Here is a 23,847-nt window from a genome sequence, read left to right as displayed (position 1 = left end):
CCCAGACCATCCTCCGGGAGCTCACAGCCTCCTGTCGATGTAGCAGAACTTCAGAAGAGGGAGAGATCACTTCTAGCTGGAGTTACCAAAAAGGGTTTTACTGGGGAGACTGGACCGAGGCTGGGTCCTCCAGGTGGGTAGACTTTCGCAAAGTAGGAGCCAAAACGAGCACATAAAGCATAAGGTAGAGCTGTAACCATGCCAATGGAAGGGGAGCCACCATCAGTGTCTGCCTTCCCCACCTTCATGGCTCCCTAGAAATAAACCAAGGTGTAAAAGCAAGTGCGGGTTATGAACTGGCCCACTTCCTCCTCGCTGCCTCCCCAGTTTAGCCCACATATGATAGTGGCTGGGGTCTGGGTTGGCCTTGCAAACTCAAGAGCTTCCCTCTCCAACACTCATGACACACATGACACATCAAGTCCACCTTAATGCACAATCAATAAAGTCTAATTAAATAGGATATTATATTATAGGGCTTCTCTGTCACATTTAGACCTAATCTAATTAGAAGTCCTCTGTATTTTACATTCTGAATAGCTCATTGTTGAGTATTTCTCTTACACAATGCATGACCGTTAAAGATTAGGTTCAGGGCTGGTCTTTAACCCATAACCTCATTGAGTCAGCATGGAAACACCAATCAGAGCTACTTACAGTTCACAGTCCCTTTTCTGGTGAGCGGCATGGAGGACGGAAAGCCTCAGAATCCTGCTCCGGACTTCATCTGCCAATAAAAGAAAACGTTTTTATAGATATGTATGATTCTGCTGGGATTGAGAGCCAAGGCAGGGCTGAGGGTAACCTCAGAGTGGGTCTGGTCCAGGAGCAAAGCCAGGACTAGTAGCTCTATTCATATAGTGCTGAGTGGGAACGTTTCCTGGCCAAGGGACTCTTGGTGCAAGGCTATTACCATCTAGGAAAGCTAACCAGGACAGACAGAGAGAGGATCACTCCCTCCTTACCTGCTTGGTGCCTCAATTTCCTATGAGTTTCAGCCCCTTCCCTATAGGAATCCTATAGGAATCTCATGGCTGTTGAGACCCCTAGGCTGACCAAGGCAATAATCATTTACTGATGCCTCCCATCTGATGGAAGACCCCATGCAGGGGGATGAGCCCAGCAGTCCCTGTGAAAGCTTGCAACCTATATAGGGAAGGCAGCAAAAAGCTAGCAAACCACAAAGCCAAGGCTGTTGTTTATGTCAGGATTATGGAAAGTCTTGATTGAGGGGAGAATTTTCAAGGAAAGGTGAAGAATCCAACGGGGCTGGAAGGAAAAGAATGCACATGGAGAAGCAGGATGAGGGCACGACTTGGAAAGATTACTTCTCTTTCTGGAATAAAGCAATAACAACAAGGAAAACCCAGCACATGTTTATCAGGTGTCTGCTCCATGATCTACGGTGGCTATGTACGACGGCAGGAACAAAATCCATGGGTGGGTCCTGTTATAAAACTGCTGCCATGATGTCATTGGGGAAATAAGATTCCCCATGTGGAACATCATCAGAGAAGACAGGACTATATGCACAGTAGTGCTCAACTGGGTGGTAGGGACTATAATTCTCTCTCCATAGAGAAATGAAGATGGCAAGAGCTGAGGCACTCAAGGAAATATTTGGAAGGAGTATTCAGGATGAACAGGTCTTGGAGACCAGACAGGCAAGATTTGGCTGGTAGAAGGGAGCAAAAGGGCATTCCAAGAAAGGGAGCAGTCTGAGCCAGGATGAGAGGGGGACGGCATGGAGTGCCCTGGGTCAATGCAGAAGCTGGTCTGCCTGAGAGAGACCAAGGCGAGACCAACACTGAGTACGCCAATTGGGGCCAGAGCATCTAGGGCTCTGAGTGTTCGGAAGAGAGGCCAGACTCAGGCTAGAAGCTGGTAGAGCCATTTAAAGTTTTTCAACAGAAAATGACACAAAGAAGATGAGCCCCTTTGCTCCAATCTCTTTAAGATCTTCTTGTTCATTAAAACAGAGAGGTTTCTTGGTAGAGGTGGCATTTCAGATCGAAAATTCAGGCATGGTGTATATAGCGTGATGTGCTCATAGAAAGAAAATGCACCTTTTGTTCATGATGGCGTCTACCAGGCTAAGGCACTTCCTGTGGAGCTGTCTACTAACATCTGCATAACAGGTTCATGGTTCAAGGAGTTGCCTCTGAGATAAGCCCAGACCACTGGACTGCAAGTCCTGGAAGACAGGACTGCATCTCATGCATCTGTATGGCCTGAGAATCTAGCAAAGTGCCCAGGATTTATTGGATTCTCAGTATATGTCTGTTGAAATATTCATTGGAAGACCCTGTTCATTCCACACAGAGTCCACAACCAGCAGCTCAGAACCAGCCGCCGGTTGGCAATGGTCGGCAGTGGGCTCCAACTTATAGTCTTTTTTTTTTTTTTTCCAACTTATAGTCTTTTAAACAACTGACACACTGCTACTGAGCATACATGAACTCAGTATAAGAAGTCTCTAGATTGAATTGCATGCAGCAGTAGGTACTCTCTCCCTGCCCTCTGGGATTGTCTGTGGAGCCGCCAGCAGCTTAGAAGATACAGCAGACTTGCTGTTTGCACATGCTACAAAGCTGGGAAGGAAGCTCCTATTGGGGAGATGGATTCAAGAGTGTTATAAAGCTTTTAACAAACTGAAAGAATGAGCCAAAATGACAAAGTCCATTTTTTCCTTTACCAGTTTTTGCACAATAACATTATGATATCCATAAAAGAAATAATTTTGAAAATAAAGAAATACAGGCCACAATCCTATCTCTGTAAACCACCAAATTGCTCTATCCCACGTCCACATGCAAATCCATTTTTTATTTTTTACAGAATTGTAGGAAAATATTTGACAAGAATATATACACCAAATCCCACTCTTCCATTCAAAAGTCAATTCCAGAAACACCAAATAGGGTAACCCTAGTTTAAAATACATATATGTGTGTGTGTGTGTATGTTATTTGAATTTAACATAAGCTCAGGATGAGCGCAGAGTACAGCACTGCTGCCAAAGCCATTAGATGTGATCTCAGGTTGCATTAATAGCCATACGGCATCCATCTGAGGGATGGACAGTCCCCTCACCTTGGACTTATCAATCCATATTAGTTTACAATGCAGTCTGGCATACATTTAATAACTTTCACAGTGAAAAGAGAAGTGAGTGAAGATGTCCAGTGGCTAAAGCATGGGTTCAAAGTTTAGTAGCGAAAAGTGCAAGCTCTGGGGGCACTTGGGGGGCTCAGTCAGTTGAACATCTGCCTTCGGCTCAGGTCATGATCTCAGGGTCCTGTGATCAAGCCCTGCACTGGGCTCCCTGCTCAACAGGGAGTTTGCTTCTCCCTTTCTCTCTGCCCCCCTCCCCCTGTGCATGCTCTCTCTCTCTCCCTCTCTCTCTCTCTCTCTCACTCCCTCAAATAAATAAAATTTTTATTTATTTTATTTTAATATTTTATTTATTTATGAAAGACACATAGAGAGAGAAAGGCAGAGACACAGGCAGAGGGAGAAGCAGGCTCCATGCAGGGAGCCCAACACGGGACTCGATCCCAGGTCCCCAGGATCACGCTCTGGGCCAAAAGCAGGCGCTAAACCGCTGAGCCACCCAGGGATGCCCTCAAATAAATAAAATTTTTAAAACAATCTTTAAATAAATAAATAAAAATGCAAGCTCTGGAATCAGACTTCCCAGCTTTCTGGGCATAAAATAAGATTTTGTTTATTTATTTTTGACAGAGAGAGGGAGGGAGCACACACACAAGCAGGGGCAGTGGGAGAGGGAGAAGCAGACTCCCCACTGAGTAGGGAGCCGGATGCACGACTCAATCCCAGGACCCTGGGATCATGACCTGAGCTGACAGCAGACGCTTAACTGACTGAGCCATCCAGGGGCCCCCAGACTGCCCTGTTTTCTGTCCTTTCTCCACCACTTACTAGTGGCACTACCATGGGAAGGTTACTTAACTTCTCTGTGCCTCAGTTTTCCATCAGTAAAATCAGGCGAGTAAGGGTTCTACCTCTGAGGTTTGAGTGAGGATTGAATGATTTTGTAAACTGCAAAGTGCTTAGAATACAAATTCAGCACTCACTGAATGTTAGCTAATATTACTATTTTGTTATTTCCATTATTATTTATTATGTTATTATTTTCATTACTAGGAGGCTGTGAGGTAGAAGATATGAAAAGAAATCAGACTGATGCCTTCATTTGTCCCTCTCTGAAATTACCCATCTTTCTCCCACATACTGGTCCTCCAAATATTTGAAGAAACTACAAAGAGGAGGAGAAAGAGGAGCTGTGTTACTCTAGACAGCAGGATCAGGAGTAATTGCTACATGTTAGAGGAAGTCAACTTTCAATTCCATAGAAGAAAGAAGTCTCTAGCAATGAGAACCATCCCCAAACAGGCTTCCTGTAGGTAGTGAGCTCCCCAACACTGGAAGGAGAACCTGCACTGGGTGAGAAGCTGCTGCACGGCCTGGTCTCCCAGACATGGCTTTACCTATCTACGAAATGTTAAAAAAATAAATGAGGAGATCGACAGGGTTGACAAACTGATATACTGATAAAAGATTAATATTGTCTTTGTTCACCATCGTTTCATAAAGTAATTCGACCCCCAAAAGTAAGGAGAGCTACAAAGGACCATTCGTTAAATTGAATAAATAGAGCATCATGGAAAGCATTCCCTCTTTCCTTCTCTTTCTGTCTCTCTTTGCTCCTCTCCCTCTCTCTCTCACTCACACACACTGTGTGTGTACATATACGTGAACATGAAACCTCCCCACACCATCCTTATTTTTCACTCATTACCATGTACCCGTGGAAAAGTCTACGTAACCTGTCGCTGCCCCATGGACACATGCTGGGGACCCACTGATGTGCCATGTATTTTCGGGTCTTCCAAAGCCAATAGTTGGTGGTCCTGGCAGGCAAACAATCATTTCAAAAGTCTTCAAACAAGCAGCCGTGCAATCATGGATCAGAATTGCAACTTAGGTCTGACTTATTCACCATGAAAATAAAATGGAACTATGAAATTGACCACTCACATTTATAAATATGAGGACATTTGTGAAATGGTAGGTGAGGGAGGAGTTGTTGAATGCTCATGATTATCTGGGAACGAGGTAGGGAGAGGGATTTAACAAAGCTTCTCATAGGAGGTAGCACATGCCCCAGGAGAGCTGAGCGGCACCCATGCAACATGCCTAGGTAAGTTGTAAGGATGGAGAGAGGTGAGCTTGAGGCTTAGCAAGGCCATGAGTCTAATAGAAAGAACACCCCTAACAGAGAGGTGTCAATCAGATATGGTTCACGTGCTTCTCATTCTGTCATTAATGTATGATCTTGGACAAGGAACTTTACCCCCCCACCCCGTGCCTCAGTTTCCCCATAGGCAAAATGATAGGGCTAGACGACTAGATAATCCTTAAAGCAAAATTCCATCTGACATCTATATACCTCGGAGGTTGCCCAGACTAACCCACCAGGGAGAGTTCTAAGTCTTGTGCTAAGGTAGCTCAGTATATCACGCTGGTTAAGAGTAAAGATGTGGGAGTCAGAGAGTTCTGGGTTCAAACCTGGGAGCATCATTTACCTAACCTTAATCTCTACAAACCTCAATTTTCTCATCTTTAAAAGGAGGGTGATAGTAGCATCTTTTTTTTTTTTTAAAGATTTTGTTTATTTATTCATGAGAGAGACACACAGAGAGAGGCAGAGACACAGGCAGAGAGAGAAGCAGGCTACATGCAGAGAGCCTGATGTGGGACCCGATCCCGGGACTCCAGGATCACGCCCTGGGCCAAAAGCAGACACCAAACTGCTGAGCCACCCAGGGATCCCCGACAGTAGCATCTTTGAATGAGATGAGGCATCTAGAGCATTTTGTGTAATGCTTGGAACATATTAATGATAATAATAAATGAGGGCTACCGTGGTTCTTAAGTATTAAAAGTTAAAAATTGGTAGCAACTGAGCAGAAAAGGAGAAAGAGAGGCAAAGCAAGAAGGTTGAGAACTTCTGCATTCATCCCACTGCCCATAAAAGCTTCTCTATCCTTGCCCTAGGGATGAGGACAAATTATGGAAACCCATTCTTCGACACCAAGAGTCTCTCTGGATGCTCCTCTTCTCTGAAAACCCCTCCACGGGCAGATGAACAAAACTTCCAGGGAAAACAAAATGTGAATATATCTTTCCAGAGGGAAACTCCTGCAGGACCATCCATCCGTCCAGACGGCATGCCCTGTGTGTCCCTACCTTATTGCTGAGCCTCCTCTCTGTTCCACTGCGCTCCCTCGTCACCTGCCAACAGCTTGCAGTTGCTTACATTTGTTGAATGAGGTTGGCAGTTACAGCATTGTAGGCCCTGACCACCAGGCTCTAAATTACACAATAACTAGGTAATTGAAGACTGATAAAATTGCCTGGCACTAAATACTTGACTCTGAGATGCATCCCACCCCAGCACTGAGGGTAGTGCACAGCCATTCCTGAACCTGGTAAGAACGGTTGCTAATTCCACACCTGTCTTCAGCTTCCCATCTCCTAGTCCTGGCTGCCCAAGTACATTCCTCAGGCCCTGCCCAGGCCCAGGTCTCTGATCTTGGGCCTGTAGCTGTGAGAACAGGCATGCACCTAAAACCTTCTAGGCAATGTTGGCACTGGTGGGCTAATCCTCATACCTTTCCTATGTGCCAGAAGGAACTGGAGGCACTAGTGATCTGTCTACATCAGGTGAGTGAGGTGTGCACTCCCAGGGCCTCAGGGCCCTCTGCAGAGGACCCGCTCCCAGGGCAACCTCCTGGCCCTGTGGATACCCTCTGAGGTGTGAACACACCAGGACCCAAGACTTGCTGATTCTCTGTCAGGAATATCACGTCTCTTCTCCACTTGGCATCGTCATTGACCTGCCTCTCTCTTCCCCCCAGTCCTAATTGGTCTCCTGGCCTCTAGCCTCACCCCATTTTTGCCCATCTACCACTTCCCATAGCCTGGGATCTTTCTGGAACACAGATGTGATAAGGTCCACTCCTCCTTAAAACCCTTCAATGACTCCTCGTTGTCTGACAGAGGTTGCCAACTGGCAGCCCCTATGCTGACTCTTGCCTGTCTGGCATTTTTATAAATTCTGCCAATGTCTAAAAAGCAAGAGATTTTGCATTTTAACAATCCATATTTCTAACTTTCCTCCAAAGACTGGAAGACCTAACGATGCCAGTCCTGCATTTCCACACGGCAGTCACTGGAGGATGCAGTCACCCTCTTTTAATCACGCACCGGTCCTCCTGTTTACCCCCGAGAGAAGGCAAGCGTCACCTGGGAAGTCTCCCCATCAAGGGCCAGACACCTGGAGGCAGACTTACTCTGCCTGCTGAAGAGTTTCGGGTTCAAGGTGACAGCATGGGGGTGGGTGGCTCATTATGTTCTCAGCTGTGCTGTGCCAGCTGGAGGGTGGAGGATGGGATCCAAGGAAATACCAGTACCACCAGGCAGGCCTGCCTCATGTCCTTCCCTCTCACCTGGGCAACTCCACTCCTAGACTCGAGACAGCCTGCAAAGGTCTTAGGGCAGCTTTTCTGGAATGCCAGTGGCTACAGGGCAGGTGCTAAAGAAGCCCCACCCTGCTTTATTCCTGAGGCCCCACCCCTGGGCCCAGCCTCTCCCCACCCCAACTCAGGGGCGGCTGTACCCCCTCCCTTTATTTCCATCCCACTGTTCCTATCAAAGCCCTAACAGCACATATTTTGTTAATTGTACAAACCTAATGGGGGAATGCATTGGCAAAAAAGGGTAATGGCCATCAGACCAGCAATAAAACAAAATTAATGGCCCATAGGAAGAAATCATGTCCACTTAATCCCGGCTCTGAAACTCTAATAGAATAATGGAATACCAACGGAGGGTTTTTTCTCTCTATGCAGATTGCTTACACCATGTTAATCACTTGCAAAGCAGGCCACATACCACTCTGGCTCACATGACCCTCCAGGGAAAGTAGCAGACCAGAAACATTTAGTGCAAGGCTCATTACTGACATGCACCACCGCAGCAACACCTTCCCCCCTCCCTCCTTCCCCCAGGTGACTCTGGGACAGCCAGTATGGGGTGTCATTGAGAGCCACGAGGTGTGGCGGGCCGGAAAGCAAGACACATAATACCTAATAATAGCAAACATTTATTGAGTGCTTACTATGTGCCAGACCCTGAGCTAGCTAAGCACTTCCTATACACTATATTACTGTGTCTCATTTTCATCCTCTGGAGCTGCACAGTCCAGCAAGGTAGCTGCTGACCACATGCAGCTTTTAACATTCAAATCCTAATTAATTAAAATTAAAGAAAATTTAAAATTCAGGCTTCAGGTTCACCAGCCGCATTTCAAGTGCTCGATATGTGTCTAGTGGCTATTGTCCTGGAAGGTTCAGACAGACTACATCTCCATCATCACAGAAGGTTGTATTAGACAGTGCTGCTCTAGAATACTGAGGCCAATTTATCTTGCTCACTTAATAGATTCGGAAGCTAAGGTGCAGAGAGGTGAGGCGAGCTGCCCAAGGTCACACAGCTGGAATATAGCTGCACCAGGTTTGAACCAGGTCCATTTCAGCCTGGCCCTAGAATCCTCAGCCCATCCACTAAGAACCAGGCAGGACTTCTGTGGGTAGTTAGCAGTAGAAAGGCTCTTCTGTCCTGTCTTGAGCACCCACCCACTCCCTTCCACCCCAAAGAGGAGACAGACCCCAGTGCTCCACTTGGGAGCCAGCTCTGTGGCTGTTCCAAACTGTAAAGGTCATCTGGAGAGAGGGAGGGCTTTATAGGTCACCCAGCCCAACCTCCTTCCATTTATGAATGAAGAAACCAATGCACAGAAAAGTGAAGGGGCTTGTCCAAGGTCAAACAGTTGGATAATGACAGAATTAGAACTACAATCCAGTTTTATTGACTGCTAGTCCTCACTGGCCAAGGAAGAGGACAGAGCAATGCCCAGGGCCACATATGGCCAGAGGTGAGAGAAGGAGGCAGGGTGTCTCCTGCCTTCCTGGAGAGTCCTGGGCCAGCTCAGAGGAGGCTGGGATGAGCCTGAGGGTTCTGGGCTCTGAGGGAAGAGGGGTGGGGATAGTCAGTCAGGCCTAGAAAGTGCAGTGGTTAAAAGCATGACATTGGGTTGCTACTACCTTTTGAGAAAATAGTATGCAGTGTCTATTACCATTAAAAATGCACAGAGACTTTGGCCAGGCAGCTCCAATTTGAGAATATGTCCTATAGGGAAAAAGTAGCAGTGCACAAGGATAATGTGGAGCATCTATCATAGGGGGAAAGTGAAAAACAACCTAGATGTCTACCAATAGGGGACTGGTTGCATAACTTGTGGCACAACCATACTGCAAATAAATGAAGCCATTAAAAGAATGTGTTAGATCTACATCTTGTGCCATGCAAGCTGGCCATAATGTTCAAAATAAGAAAAGTAAGTAGCAGAGGATGTGTGTGGAGTGGTTCTATTTTTACAAAAACAGAGAAGACTCTAGAATGAGTTGATCCCTTTGCATGTGTTTGTGTGAGCATGAGGCAGAGTGAAAGGGGTGATCCAGTGTTCACACCGGAGCTGATGGGGCACCAGTTACAGCTAGACGAAGGCATCATTTTTAGTGTATCTTTGCCTTGTTTCTGCTTGCCATGAGCACCACCACTTTTGTAATTTTTGAAAAGAAATAAGGATGAGAAAAATAACTGACAAAGGAAAAAAAAAGAAGTCAGACTCTAAACCTGCCTCACTCACTAGCTTTATGTCCTAGCATCAACCCATCTTGGTTTCCTTGCCTGGAGACCGATGATAATAGTCTCATGTCACGAGGTGCTGGGGAGACTGGAAGGAAAATGAAATTAAAGCTACTCAAGTCGCATGGGCCTTTTTATCAAGGTTGAGGGAAAAATCTGCCCAGTACAGGGAGGTACTTCCTGGGTCAACTCTCCAGGGCAGTCCCAGAGCCACAGCCACAGATCCCATTACTAATGTCTCAGAGCCTCTGTATTTGCCATATAACCATTTTTATGTGTTCCTCTGCCTACTAGACTGGAAGAAGTTCACAGGTAGGAATAGTCCCTTGCTGATTTATTCATTTTTTTGATCATTCGTTCGAGTTAATAATAACTTAATAATTAGGGCATCTGGGTGGCTCGGTCGCTTAAGTGTCGGCTCAGTTTTGGCTTGGGTCATGATCTCAGGTTTGTGAAATTGAGCCCTCCCCGCTCAGCAAAGACTCTTCTTGAGACTCTCCTTCTCCCTCTGCCCCTACCTACGCCTCTCTAAAATAAATCTTTAAAAAATAATAACTTAATAATTATGTCTTAGGCACATGTACCAGGCACTGTGCCTGACATCAACTATATAACAATGAACAAAACAGAAAAGTCCCTGTTTTCACGGAGCTCACATTCTAATGGAGGAAACAAGCAAACTGTACATACATACATATACATGTATATATATATATCGATGTGTAAATATGTGTGTGTGTATATATATACAATCAAGTGGTGACAAGTACCAAGAAGAAAAATGTAGCCTGGTAAGGGAGCAGAAGTGACCGGGGAGGGGAGGGAGGTGTTTTAGAGAGAAAGGACAGGAAAGAACCTCTGGAGCTCTCTGAGAAAGCACCCGTTGAGACACGTGCCACAGACCCGGTGAGGTCAGTAGTTGTTTAAAAGATGTTAGTTTAAGAATAAAATAAAAATAGACTTGTAGGAGAGTGAAGAATAATTAAGACACCCTGAAAACATGCCTCCAGTTCTGAAGATATGCCCAAAAGAACTAAAAGCAGGGGCTCAGAGATGTTTGCACACCCACATTCATAGCAGCATTATTCCCAAGAGCCAAAAGGCGGGGAGCCACCAAAATGTCCATGGACAGATGAATGGATGAACAAAGCATGGTAAATATATATAAGGAAATACTGAAACTTAAAATTAAGGGAAGGAAGTTCTGACACATGGTATGTACAGTGTGGATAAACCTGGAGAAGACTGTGCTAAATGAAATAATCCAGCCACCAAAGGACAAAACCAGTATGATTCCACTCCCATGAGGGACCTGGAGAAGTCAAATTTGTAGACATGGAAGGTTGAACAGCAGTTGCCAGGAGCTGGGAGGGAAGAAAGATGGGGGTTATGGTTGAACGGATGCAGAGTTGTGGTTTTGCAAGATAAAAAGGGTTCTGGGGAATAGATGGTGGTGATGGTTGCACAGCACTGTGAAAGTACTTCATGCCACTGAACTGTTCACTTAAAAGTAGTTTAGATGGTCAATTTTATGTTATATTTATTTTACCCCAATTTTTAAAAGTATAAACTACCAGTAACTTCTCTCAATTTCTATAGAAGAAAAGAAAAGAGCTTAGGATGTCGAAGAGCGGAAGAGGAGCCTCTGACAGCCAAGGTGAGGGTAAGGGAGCCCAGGGCAGACAGAGAGAGCAGGGGACCTCACGTCTCTGAAGACCAGTGGGGAGAACACAGAGTAGGGGCCTGCCAGGCAGAAAGGACAGGGGCTCCCAGGCCAGGCTGCTTCCAGGGAACACAACCTTCCTGTGGAAACATCTGAGCTGGGGTGATTCCAGGGTGCTGATACTGGACAGATGAGATACAATTTAGGGTAAAAAAGAAAAGAAAAAAAATTTTTTAAATTTGTTTTAAACTCGTTGGTGGTAGGAGACAACCGATAATGAGCAGGCCACTCTCTAGTTTGAAATGAAAGACAGAAAAAGAAATTTTTTTTTAATGAAATGAAAGACAGTCACATGCATCCGCTGCAGGAAATCTAAAAGGAAAAGGGAAGAGGAAGCTGAGAAAAAGATGAGAGGATCTGGGCCCTTCACCTGATACAGCAGTGAGCAGCATGGTGTGTTGGGAAGTGTTTTTACTCAGGGCCCAGGAGACAGTTCTGTCTTCACGGCTTTGACCTTATGTGGCCTTTGACCTTCTCTGGGCCTCAGTTTCTTCTGTTGAACGGAGTGGCCGGATCAGGGCAAGAGGAATCTTAAGGTTTTAGGGGTTCACAAACTCCTCCACATTTTATCCAGAATAGTGTTTGTGTGTACATTATTCTGTGGAGAGATTTATACGTTTTATACATTATACAAGATTTTAAAGCTGTCCCTGTCCCCAGAGAGGTTAAGAATTGGTGGGGGAGTTATTCACTAGGCTCATATTAAGTTAGAAATTTCTAAGATTCCAAGCAATCTTGAGCTAGACACCAATAAATCTTTGGGCCTCAAATAAATCAAGATGTTTATTCCTGCTTTGCCTGCAGCACAGAGATATTGTAAAAACAAAGTGAAATAATTATATACTTTGAAAAGTTAAAATTATTTCTCTGGTGCCAATGCATATGATGATCACTACTGTTGGTGTTTCATGGAAAGCAAGTTGTTCTACAGCAGGCATACAGGCAGCCTGATAGAGGGATGTGATGTGCTACAGCTGACCGCCCTTGGGTAGAAATGAAGAGGTCCTCAATTTCCCTTGTGGAGAGGGGTCTGGGCCGAAGAGAAGAGTGAATACAGCCTACCCAGGAGGTGCAGCCTAGGGCAGAGTGAAATGCAATTCTCTGTGCCAACAAGCTTTTATTTTGCATCTGCCTTTAGTTGGGAGGAAAATTTCAATTGTGTGCCTGAGAAAAGTGACAAGATTGAGATATGTCAAGGAAAAATAGCACATGCAGGGGACAATATCTGGCCACCAGAGAGCAAGACCCAGGCTGGAAAACCTCAGAATGATCAAGCCAGCATCACCAGGGCAGAGGGGACCTCAGCCACAATGGGTAGTGCCTATCCTGGAGGAGGTGGCTCCAAGGAGCAGGGGGGAGAGCTGCTTGTCAGAACCATGCACGGTGAGACCTGGCTAGAACCTTTGGCGATCGTGCGTTCCAACCCCTGATTTCATGTCTGCGGAAACTGGTTGAGAGAAGGAGTGAACCCAAGGAAGGCCAAGACTGGAAGCCAGCCAGTGGCTCCCTTCGTTCAATTTATAAAATGTGTTTTGAGGTTACCAGATCCTTTCCTAGGTTGGAGGTCAATAATGAACAACAAATCCAGCTCCTTGGCCTCAGGGAGTCCAGAGTCTAGAGGAAGAAACAGACACCAGTTGCTTGAGAGGTTAAGTGTCATCCAGCATGTATGTAGGGACCACAGAGGAGGGTCTCCCCACTTAGGGCAGGCACATCCAGATAACAACGAGGTGGAGGGTCAGCCCCTTCCCCTCAGACCAGTGCTGGAGGTACCCTAAGGTCCAAGCCAAGCTAACAAGCACCTACGTCTTGGAGAAGGGGTGTCCACCATGGCAGCCATCAAAGGGAGACTCTGAGCATCCAGGCCCCATGGGGAGAGAGCCACTCACTCTAGCAGGCCAGCCACAGGCCCTGGTGAGCAGGCCTCTCCAAATAGCACTTCCATTCATTACTTCCTAACTCGCCTCGGGGGGCTGGTCCTGAATATTGTTTCATAAATAACTTAACAGGGCTCCAGCTTGTTTAACTGAGGTTAGGCAGATGTGCACAGCACAGGCTGATTATGAGGGAATTTGGCTGTGCTGAATGGTTCTGGGATGCTGATTCTCTGCGGAGGGGTGGCTCAGTGGAGAAGGCAACCACTCGGCTGGTGTCCCCACCTGGATCCCCAGATCACAGCGGGATGCTGAAAGAGCATTTGTTTCCAATTGTTCTTAGCCACTAATTTGGCTCCAGGGTATAACACCAATCTGAGAACAAACGGAGTAGGAAAACTGTGCCTTTCCAGAAGGAGGCTCGGTATCACCAGAAATAGGGGAGGGCGGGGGAGGTTTCCTGAGTTCACCGCACTTGCCCACTTGCCCGAGGCCTCCTGAGCGGGGCTGGCCGATTCCCGCTCCAGCCCGGAGTCACCTGGCTGCACTGCCATCTGCTGAGCCTCACCTGCTCATTGCTCCTCCGAGGTGCCTCCAGCAGAGGACAGATTACTCTGATGGCAGGTAGATAAAAATGGGATCCCTTGCTAGCAGTAACTACCCAGAACAATCTCTCTCCTGAGCAGCTGACTGTCTCCACCTGGCACCTGCCAGCGAAAGAGCTGATGGGTGGTAGAGGCTGGCAGAGGCCGGCAGAGGCAACTCCCCCCACGTGTGGAGGGGACTTGCTCAGAGGGCCCTCTGTCGGGCTGCAGAAAGGTAGGCCGGGCCGCCCCTCAAGAGAAGACACAAAAGCAGCCCTGTTCCTGGCAGAGTAAAGAGCTAGCACCCTCCAGGGGCAAAGGGGAAGGCAAAGCTGGGGAGCAAGGCTGCGGCAGATGCTTTCTCAAGACTCCTGAGCAAAATCCCCAGTAAACAAGAGGCCCCTCTCATAGTTAAATTGCCTTCTGGTGGCTTAAAATAACTGAATCAGAGAACTTTGCCTGTGACCCTCTTGAAAGCAAACTGGTAGATAAAATGCTCTTAGCAAGCCTACCGCTCTATTCACAGCCCCCCCAGCTCACCCCCAGCAGACAGGCCATCGTTTGTATGACAAAAACTCCTCCCTAACCAGCACGTGAGTAAGCCAGTCAGTAACCTCATAAACCCAACATAGTATAAAAATGCTGGAAAGAAAACACTTTTTAAAAAATCTCTGAGCAAAGTACATGTCACAAAATCTTCCCACTAAAGTTTATGAACCTTACTCTGTAAGGGAAACTCCCAGACCGTTACTTAGAGCTGCTTCAGACTGATTTTTTGTACATGCTTCTAACAGGACCGGTTTTCTGGTATCTCGGGCCTTGGCTGATAAAAGCCATGAAAGAGGAGGCTCACGCCGGGGAACGGAGGGTCCGGTGGCCTCGTGAATCAACGCGTCAGGTTCAGTCAAATCAGGATTGTTTACTTAGGAAAAAAGGAGAGGACGTTCACTGTTGATGTTTAAAACATCCTTGGAGGATTTTAAGAAGTAAGCCTTTTAGCGATCTGGAAAATCCCCAGTGAGGCTCCTTCGTGATGCTTCCAATCTTCCGGTAAGTTGTGTTGGAGCTTGTGCAGGAGCTGCCTGTGTTCATTCCTGGTTGGCTCACTCAAGTGCTCAACAGGCACGACTCAGTGGATGCTGGGGCAAAAACGCAAGACAAGGCAGGGACACTGTCTGGTGAAACACATACACACGCACCCATGCACACACACGCATGTCAAGAGCACCTATTACACATTAGGTGCTCCACAGATGCACGTTGTCCGGATGTTAGAAAAGCCAGTCGGATTGCCCTGGGCCCCAATCCCTAGCTGCACACAGGAGAATCTTGGCGGGGAGTCAATTAAAAATTTCATTGTACCAAAACTTCGAGCTGCTCCACCAAGAGAAACACAAGGACAACCCAGAATCAGGCCTGAAACAGTGTGGACCAAACTCTCCAGTGTATCTCAGAGCTGTCGCGCCTCTGCTGGCCCGGCTTCCCCAGTGACAAAATGAACAGTTGGGAGCAACGGAGTCTGAAATGCTTCCAGCTCTGGTGTCAACAGTACCCTGGTTTTACTTAAGGATGGACCCACCCTGCCAGCCTGATTTCTCTTCTTCTCACCAAAGCAGTGGAAGGTGGGATTTAAGTCTCTGCCCCAACGCAGCCCAAGGAGACAGCAAGTGACTCTGCATCCTCTCCCAGCCCCTCAGCTGGCCCTGTCATCATTTTGGGGACAGAAAGTCTTTATGAGACTCATAAGGGATGGTGGAGGAGGGGTTAGGATTTTGGCAATCTGTCCCGAAAAATTCAGGTTAATAATTTATATGTGCATTAAAAAAAAAAAACCTTCTGAAACAAATTGCATACAAATTGTGTGACATTTGAAGGAAATTTGCCAATGTTGCTCAGTGAAGCGTAATAAATATATGCAGCCCATAATAATAAGTTACTTAAACTCAGGGCACTAAATGATTTATTAATTGTCTTCTAATCCTTTCCAGCTCCAACTAAAACCAAGAGTGTGGCCATATTTCACATACCAGTTCATAATGCCTCCAACAGCAAACAGCACGGCTGCCATTAGCTATTCGGTCCATTTTTCATTCTGGGCCCCAACTCTGCAGATGGGTTTGCAGCAGGGCCCACAGCTGAGGGGGACTGCTCCTGTCAGCACATGGATAAATGTACCCCAAACACATCCCATCCCACTGCACTTCTCACATGAATGTCATGCAAAACATGTTCATTTTGCCTTGAGCTCCTCTCCTCTGGGTTCCCCTTCCTCTGGGTTCCACCTCTTCCACCCTGGCACCCCTAGGTAGACATCAATCCTGGGAGAACAGGCCATTGTCTCCTGGGATGGCCCAGCACTAGGCTCAGAGCCCCCACAGTCCTCCCCAGCAGCAGATGGTGAGTCACAGAGAATTAGAACGGAGATGGTAAATGGAACAAAGACCTGCCCTTTCTCTAGGACACACTGACCCAGTGGGGAATGTGGGATCTCTGTTGCCATGCCCACTTATTGGGTCTCCTCCCTAGTGCTCCAGACATAAGCCTCTTCCCCCTGGAAGACTTCATGCTCAGGATGCTGCCCAGAGCTGCCTACAGATCCAACCCTGCTTGGGAGTCATACCGAGGGTCTGGTAGGAGGGAACACTAGCAAACCAGAAGTTTAGAGCCAGAAATATCGCCTGTGGATGGATGGAGAAATAGAGCAAGATAGGGTCCCAGGAATTGAGTGACTGAGTTCAGAAGTGAATGATTCTCCAGGCTGCCTTGCTTCCTGGACCAGCATGCTTCTCTGCAGTCTTCCCATCTCAGAATGATGCCATCTTTCACCAGTGACCTACATCTGGGAGTCCCCTTGGATTCTGTTTCCGCTTCCTGTCTCACTCCCACACGCAACAGGGGGATTCTGCTTAGGATTCTTTCTCTCCCTCTGTCTCTCCCTCTGCTTGTGTGTGTGTGTGTATGTGTGTGCGCACTCTCTCTCCCAAAACAAAAACACCCCAACATTTCTCAAATCTATCCCTTTCTATCTCCACTACCACTGCATGATTCAGAACCCAGGGATGCAAATCAGCAGCTCTTCCCAGATGTTTTGTGGGATTTGCATAGCACACCTGGTTTTCCTTTGTTTTGTTTTTAAAAAGGTAATATGTGGGATGCTTGGGTGGCTCAGTCGTTTAAGCTCCTAACTCGATTTCAGCTCAGGTCATGATCTCGAGGTCATGGGATTGAGTCCCTCATTGGGCTCCATGCTCACTGCAGAGTCTGCTTGAGATTCTCTTCCTCTGCCCCTCCCCCCACTCACACACACTTTCTCCCTCCCTCTTTTTTTTTGTTGTTTTTTTCCTCCCTCTTTAAATAAATAAAATCTTAAAAAAATAGGTAATACATAACATGGTTCAAAAATTTAAAAAGTATATGAAATGTCTCTCTCCCATTCCCATCCCCCACTTACCAAGTAAACACAAATACAGATTCTTATTATCCCCCTTTTATGCGCACTTTTCTGCACCTTGGTAGATTTTTTTTTCTCTTTATGTTTAATATATTTTTGGAGATCTTTCCATGTAAGAACAAAGATAGTCTTCATTTCTTTTTACTTTTATTTATTTTATTTCATTTTTTTCTAAAGAAAGCTCTACTCCAATCATGGGGCTTGAACTCCTGACTCCAAGATCAAGAGTTGCATGTTCTACCAACTAAGCCAGCCAGCCACCCCCTCCTTCCTTTTTGTAAGTGTGTAGTATTCCACTGTCAGAATATTCCATAATTTAACTAACCCAATGGATATTTGGGTTTTTTCCAATCTTTTGTCATTACAAATAATGTTGCAAAGAATAAATGTTCATGAATGTTATTTCACAAACGTACAAGTATACCTTCAGGATCAATTCTCCAATATGAAATTGCTGGGTCAAAAGGCATACGATCAATAATTTTGATAGATATTGCCAAATTTCCCTCTAAAAGGGTTATACTGATTTACACATTAAGATAGCCTGTTTCCCCAGAATTTTGCCAATATAGCGTGATAACAAAAGTTTTAGATTTTTGTCCATTTGAAAGATGAATGAATAATGCTATCTCAGGACAATTTTAATTTGCATTCCTTTTTATGTGTAACATTGGACATCCTTTGTTAAGAGCCATTTGTATTTTCTTTTCTGTGAATAGTCTGTTCAAATTCTTTGCCCGTTTTTTTCTATTGAGTTGTATTTTGTTGTTAATTTTTAGGAACTCTTTGTATATTAGGGAGAATAGGCCTGTGACATGAGTTGCAACTTTTCTCCCAGTTTGTCATTTGTATCTTGACTTCATTTAAAATATTTGGCCTGTGCTTTTTAAAATTTTTAACCTGAATTCCAACAGGCCTGGAGCATTCACAATCCCATTGGCCACAGCCTCCATTACTCCCTAACAGTTGTACAAGTGACTTACTTTACAATTTTTAATTGCCTACACATTGGGGTGATGCATGGAACTGCTACCACCATTGTATGATCCAGAGGAAAGCTAGTCTGAAAATAGAGCTGATATCCGGAGGATGACAGAGAAAGAATCTGAGTGCTTGTTGATGTCATTAATACACTGAATTTTTCCATCCCTACAGTACTCCTGGTTCTGGGCTTCATAATATGTAAGAAAAAAAAATCTCTTACTGTTTAAGCCACTTTGGGTTGGATTTGCTGCTACTGGCAGCCAAAGGCATTCTAACTGAAACATATCTTGAATGTGCTTGTGAAAATCTGGTCCCTTCCAATCCATTCCTGCTAGTGCTGAGGCCAAGTTCAAGAACTTAAGTCTGGCAAACACCACTCCCCCATTTTAATACATTCCATAGCTCTCCCCATCACCTGCAAAATATAATCCAAGGGTCTTCACACTCAACCTGTCCCTGCCCACCCCTCCCCCCTTTGGTGGTACTGTCTCCTGCTTCCAGGTTGTTGCAGCTCCCTGGAGAGTCCTTTCCCTCCTTCTCCTGTCTAGCACCCAGGACAGTCCATTCCACCATCACCTCCTCCAAGCAGATTTCAGACCAAGTCCCCACCCCTACCCTGTCACTGCCATGCACCATCTGGTACTTTCCTCTATGGTTGCACTAACCTCATTGTCTATACATCTTTTTACATGCCTGAGCCCCCACCCTGCTCACTTTTTTTAGAGTTCCTTGAAGGCAGGGGAAATTCCTTGCCCCAAACCTAGCTTGAGACCCTGTGTGAGGTAGGTGTGCAACCAGTATTTGTAAACTGAATGGAGCTCCCCACATTCATTTCGATGTGTTCACACAGATGCCCCCTCAGACCTCTCCCAGCCCGAGTCCTCAGAACCAATGTCTTACTACCCACATCCATGCCACTTCACAGAGAAGCTCGAAGAAATGTCCCAGCCAAATGGGCCTGTTCTAAGAAGGGAAGCAGATGACCTATTAAATCACCAGATTCAAGAGTGCCATTTGCCAGAGCACGGGATCCATGCCAGTGTCCCTGATGCTGTAGCAAATCGCCTACTACAACAGAAAGCCAGGGTGAGGAGCTGGGTTCCCAGCCACTTAACCAGCTGTGTGAACTCAGAGAAATGACTTAAGCCCTCTGTGCCTCAGTCCTCTTATTTGGGTAAAAAGGATAAGCAGGCTGTTGTGATGAGCGTAATTGTCAGTAAATGACAGTCATGTTATTTCCTCCCTTAGAGCTGAATCAGCCTCAGATAAATGAGGCAAAGTCCACATAGAGCACACCCCAAACACTTCCCCACGGCCAGCCTCCTTTCTAGGTCAAACACCAATATGGTGACCATGCTGCAGAAATATACTTACGGAAACAACAGGAAAAGGAGAGGAGGGCTGGCATGCCCTGAGTACTTCCTGTGCACCAGCCTGTGCTACATGGTGCACACCTGTCACTGTGCACCTGCATCATGGCAACACCGCATGGCAGTGTTTCCAGTCTTCTTCCGGAGAGGAGCAGAGTGGGGCTTTCAGAGGATAAACATGCCTAGTGGGTCCATGTCATGAACCCAGTTACATGGGAGAGTTAGGGTCTCAGCTCAGCTCTGTCTGGCTCTCACCCTTGAGTTCTTTGTCCTGCCTCCCATTACACCCAGACTATATGGAATGAAGCTGGCCTGACACATTCAGGACTTGTGTTCCTGCTGATAAAATTGGAGGAGATGACCCTGAAGGAGGTCTGGGGCTGCGAGAAAGGGGGGTGAAAATGGGAGAGGGAAGAGAGAAGCTCCTGTGTGTGCGTGCATGTGTGTAACTGTGTGTGACTGTGTTACGGCTCTTGTGTGTGCATGTGTAGATGACTGTGTGACTGTGGGTGTATGACATGTGCATGGCCCTGAATGCTCATGTGCGTGCATGCATGTACATGGGCACCTCTGTGTATGTGTTGACAAGGGGAGGGGGACAGCTTGCACACACTGGCCTCCCACCTACTTCCATACACATTCACACGCTTGGCCTCATCGAGCCCAAACTTGCCCCATGTGAACTCCACATGTGGTCAGCAGTGGGAGACTTCACCTATTAGCCATTGCAGGCAGTTCCAACCAGCCATGTGACATCAGCATTACCGGGGCTGTTATTAGCCTATGACCAGCCTGGCAAGCCTGCCCAAGGGACAGCAGAGGGGAGAAGGGAGGGAGGAGGTACCTTCACCAATTCAATTAGGCTTCCCTGGACAGACTTTCCCAAATCTGGACACATCACGGCCCCTCTGGTCAAAGAGAAAACTCCATGGAGGCACTTCGGCTTATGTGTCTCTCAGTTTCCAGAGATGTTCAGAGCACAGGGGGAGACACACACATCTTCCCAAACTAGCAGTCAACAACAGGCCCGGGGCTCTGGCTGAGGAAGGAGGGAGGAAGGGGCCTGCAGGAGAGGAAGCAGCCTTGGCTCCCAGCCAAGCTTCAGGACCCTCAGCACCCACCCAGATTCACCCTCCACCAGGACGGCTCCGGGTTTCTCTCCCGTCCTCTCTCTTGTTCCATCTGGTGTCATCTACGGTTCAGAGGGACAGGGCCCACCGTGGGGTCACAGCAGCCTGTCCGGAATGCGCAGAACCGAAACCACAGCTCAGCTCCCAGTCCCTGCCTAATCCCCCTGGCTACCTGCCACTCCAAAGTCCTCTGAGCTCTGCCAAATGACAGCCACCATAAAGGATTTTCTCCCTAAGCAGGACAAAAGAAAACTCTTAAGGAGTCATAAATAAATAAATAAATAAATAAATAAATAAATAAATAAATAAATCTTATGGGGCTTGGACCCAATAGAAATTCCTTTCTCTTTCCCTGGACTCTAGAGAGGAAAAAACTGAATCCTTATACTTACTTAACATAAAAACATCTCAGCAGCTGGGGAAGCCCTCATTCCCTGCATTCCCTAAAACTTGTGACACCCCCCACCCCCAATGTCTCTGAACATAGTTAACCAATTGAAGTTAGTGGCAAAGGCTAACCAGAAAGCCCCTGCTTTAACCATTCCCTTGCTTCTTTGCAAAACAAGATGCAGAAACCAAATAACTGAGTATGGTACATGACTGCCTCAGCCTGGAGAGAGAGAAGAAGAAACACAAACACACACACACACACACACACACATGATCACACAATGTTTATGATAATGATTATCCGACCTTCCTGTGTCCTGTGGTGACTTCAAAGATCCTTTCACCTCCATCCTCTGGTTTTCATGACTACAAGGCACTGGAAAACAGAAGTTTACATCCTGCTTTTCTAGCTGAAAGACCCCAGGCAAGTTATGTCCATTTTACAGGTGAGACAAGTGAGGCCGAGAGGGATTCACGGTCTGCCCAAGTCACGGGACTGTATCACACATGGTGATGTGTCCACCAAGGGCCTAACCCATGGTCCACAGCTCTCTGCGCTGCCCTCTAGCTTTTCTTTTACTCATTCTAGTCTTGATTAGAAAACCAATTATTACTGCACTCACTCCCAAGCCCCGTCCTCCTGGTGGGAGAAAAACAGGGCCCTAGTAGCAAGCTGATCTTTTGGAGAGTCTGAGAGCCTCCCAACTGCTCCGGAAGACACGCGGCCTTCCCCTTCCAGGACTTAGCAACGCTGCCAAAACAAGAGGAGAAAGCTTCCAACAAAAGTTTGTTTTCATGGAGATTTTATTTCCTTCGCTGAGGCTCTCCCACCACAGATTTCTCTTTGTTGGAACTTGCATTCAGAAGTCACCAGATACACGGCCCCTGACCCTTTGAGCCCTCCGGGGATCTCACGCCTTTATCTCCCCTCCCAGGCTCGCAGGCTCCCGGCTTCCCCACCCCCCTCTCAAAGGGCCCTTTGAGCCACTCCGGAGAGAGAGGGGCTCTTGGAGTGGGCAGAGGCTTCACTGGGAGGGACGGAGCCCTGCGCGCACGTGTCTCGGAGTATTGGCAAGGGGATAAGGATGCGTAACCACATCCCTGGATCCCTCGGGCAGAGCCTGCCTTCCACAGTGGTGAGGCTGTTAAGTGGGGCTCAGACAGCAGGATGCGGTCTCCCAGGCCGTCCCCAGGCCTTGGCTCAGCTAGCACCCGGGCAGGGCCAGCCCAGGCACAACTCGGAAGGGGATAAAATTTGTCTTAGATGGACAAGCCTTTTCTTTTTGCCCTTTTCAGGATCAGCTGCCTTCCCAGGTCCACAATTCAGAGATTTGGCTCTGGCCGGCTCGCTTAGCCAGGGAGAAAGGAGCTCACAACATTAATCCATGTGTGCTTCACGGGCAACTCTCCCCAGTGTGTGCATTCGGGAGGGCGAGGGAGAGCAGAAGAGAATCCAAAGAGTCAATGCTTAGCTCTGAGGGATAAATTGCTAAGGGCAGAATTACAGGTTCAAGAGGTAGGGGTGGGGGTGGGGGTGGAGGTGGCGGCGAGGCCCCTGATAGAGGTCCAGCTGTCCTCAAAGCCTCCCTTCAGGAGGTGGGTCCTGACATGTGCTGTCAGGGGCACAGATGTTAGGGTTGGAGTCTTAGCCCTACAACTTGCTAACTCTGTGATCCGGGCAACTTCATTTCTTTGGGTCTCGTCTCCATCTTCTGTTCAAACGGGGATGACACCATCTCAAGGACGGTATGAGGATCAGACAATAGATCCAAAAAGCCAGGCAGGGTATCTGGCACACAGGAGGAGCTTGACTCCTGCTCTGTGAGGCCTGAGGTCGAGTCGGCACCATTGGCATTTCTCTGAGTTTCCGCATAAAGGGTCTGGGTTTTCCTCTGCCTACACCTTCTTACCCTTGCCCCAGACCGTACACAGCTAGACAGTAGGATTTTTAATGTTTACGTTTTTAAGGGCTTATGTGAACTTTTGTCATGAGGAGGCAATAAAGACAATTTACTAGGCATTTTTCAAAATCACCATCTCATTTGTTTCTCAAATGCTCTTATTCCCATTTAATAAACGAAGGAATTGCGAGTCAGGGATACAGAATGACCTTTCCAAAGTTGCGCAACAGGTAAGCAAGAAAGGTAAGACGAGGCAAAGCCTAGTCATGTGTGGTACAGGCATGTGCAAAGAAATGCCACCCTGCAGAGGGCAGAGAAGGGTGACAGATGTGAAGACTTGAGGCTTACATACAAAGGGAACCCATGAAGCATGATAACCTTATGAAGATGGGGGATTCTAAACAAACTGCCATTGCCTGGCTCTGAAAGCCCAGAAGCTTGAAGGCAGTTCCGAGGGACATCATCGGTGGGGCAAAGTGACAGAGAAAAGAGGACAACCTCACAGAATTTCTGTGGCAGCTCAGGAGTTCAGGGAAAGCTGTCCTACTCCACGTTCCACATGAAGACCTGCAGAAGGCAGCCCTGGGCCAGACCAGGCTCAACCAGACGAATAGGGAGTAGAAACAGCATCTGTAGAAGTCTACT

At 46.9% G+C, this 23,847-nt stretch overlaps 1 protein-coding gene across 3 annotated transcripts in view; it reads right to left on the bottom strand.

Annotated features, from left to right (window-relative positions):
• The window catches only part of PKNOX2 (PBX/knotted 1 homeobox 2), a 254,489-nt gene that overhangs the window by 185,641 nt on the left and 45,001 nt on the right, over window positions 1-23,847 (bottom strand). For all 3 annotated transcript variants that reach the window (XM_055306571.1, XM_055306572.1, XM_055306573.1), the window contains exon 2: window positions 658-727. The gene's annotated coding sequence lies outside the window, so the exon portion shown is untranslated. The remainder of the gene's footprint in view (window positions 1-657; window positions 728-23,847) is intronic.

The sequence above is a fragment of the Nyctereutes procyonoides genome, unplaced genomic scaffold (genome assembly GCF_905146905.1).
Source record: "Nyctereutes procyonoides isolate TBG_1078 unplaced genomic scaffold, NYPRO_anot_genome, whole genome shotgun sequence".
Taxonomy (NCBI): Eukaryota; Metazoa; Chordata; class Mammalia; order Carnivora; family Canidae; genus Nyctereutes; species Nyctereutes procyonoides.
The sequence above is the reverse complement of the archived record's forward strand: the minus strand, read 5'-3'. Positions and strand labels throughout refer to the sequence as shown.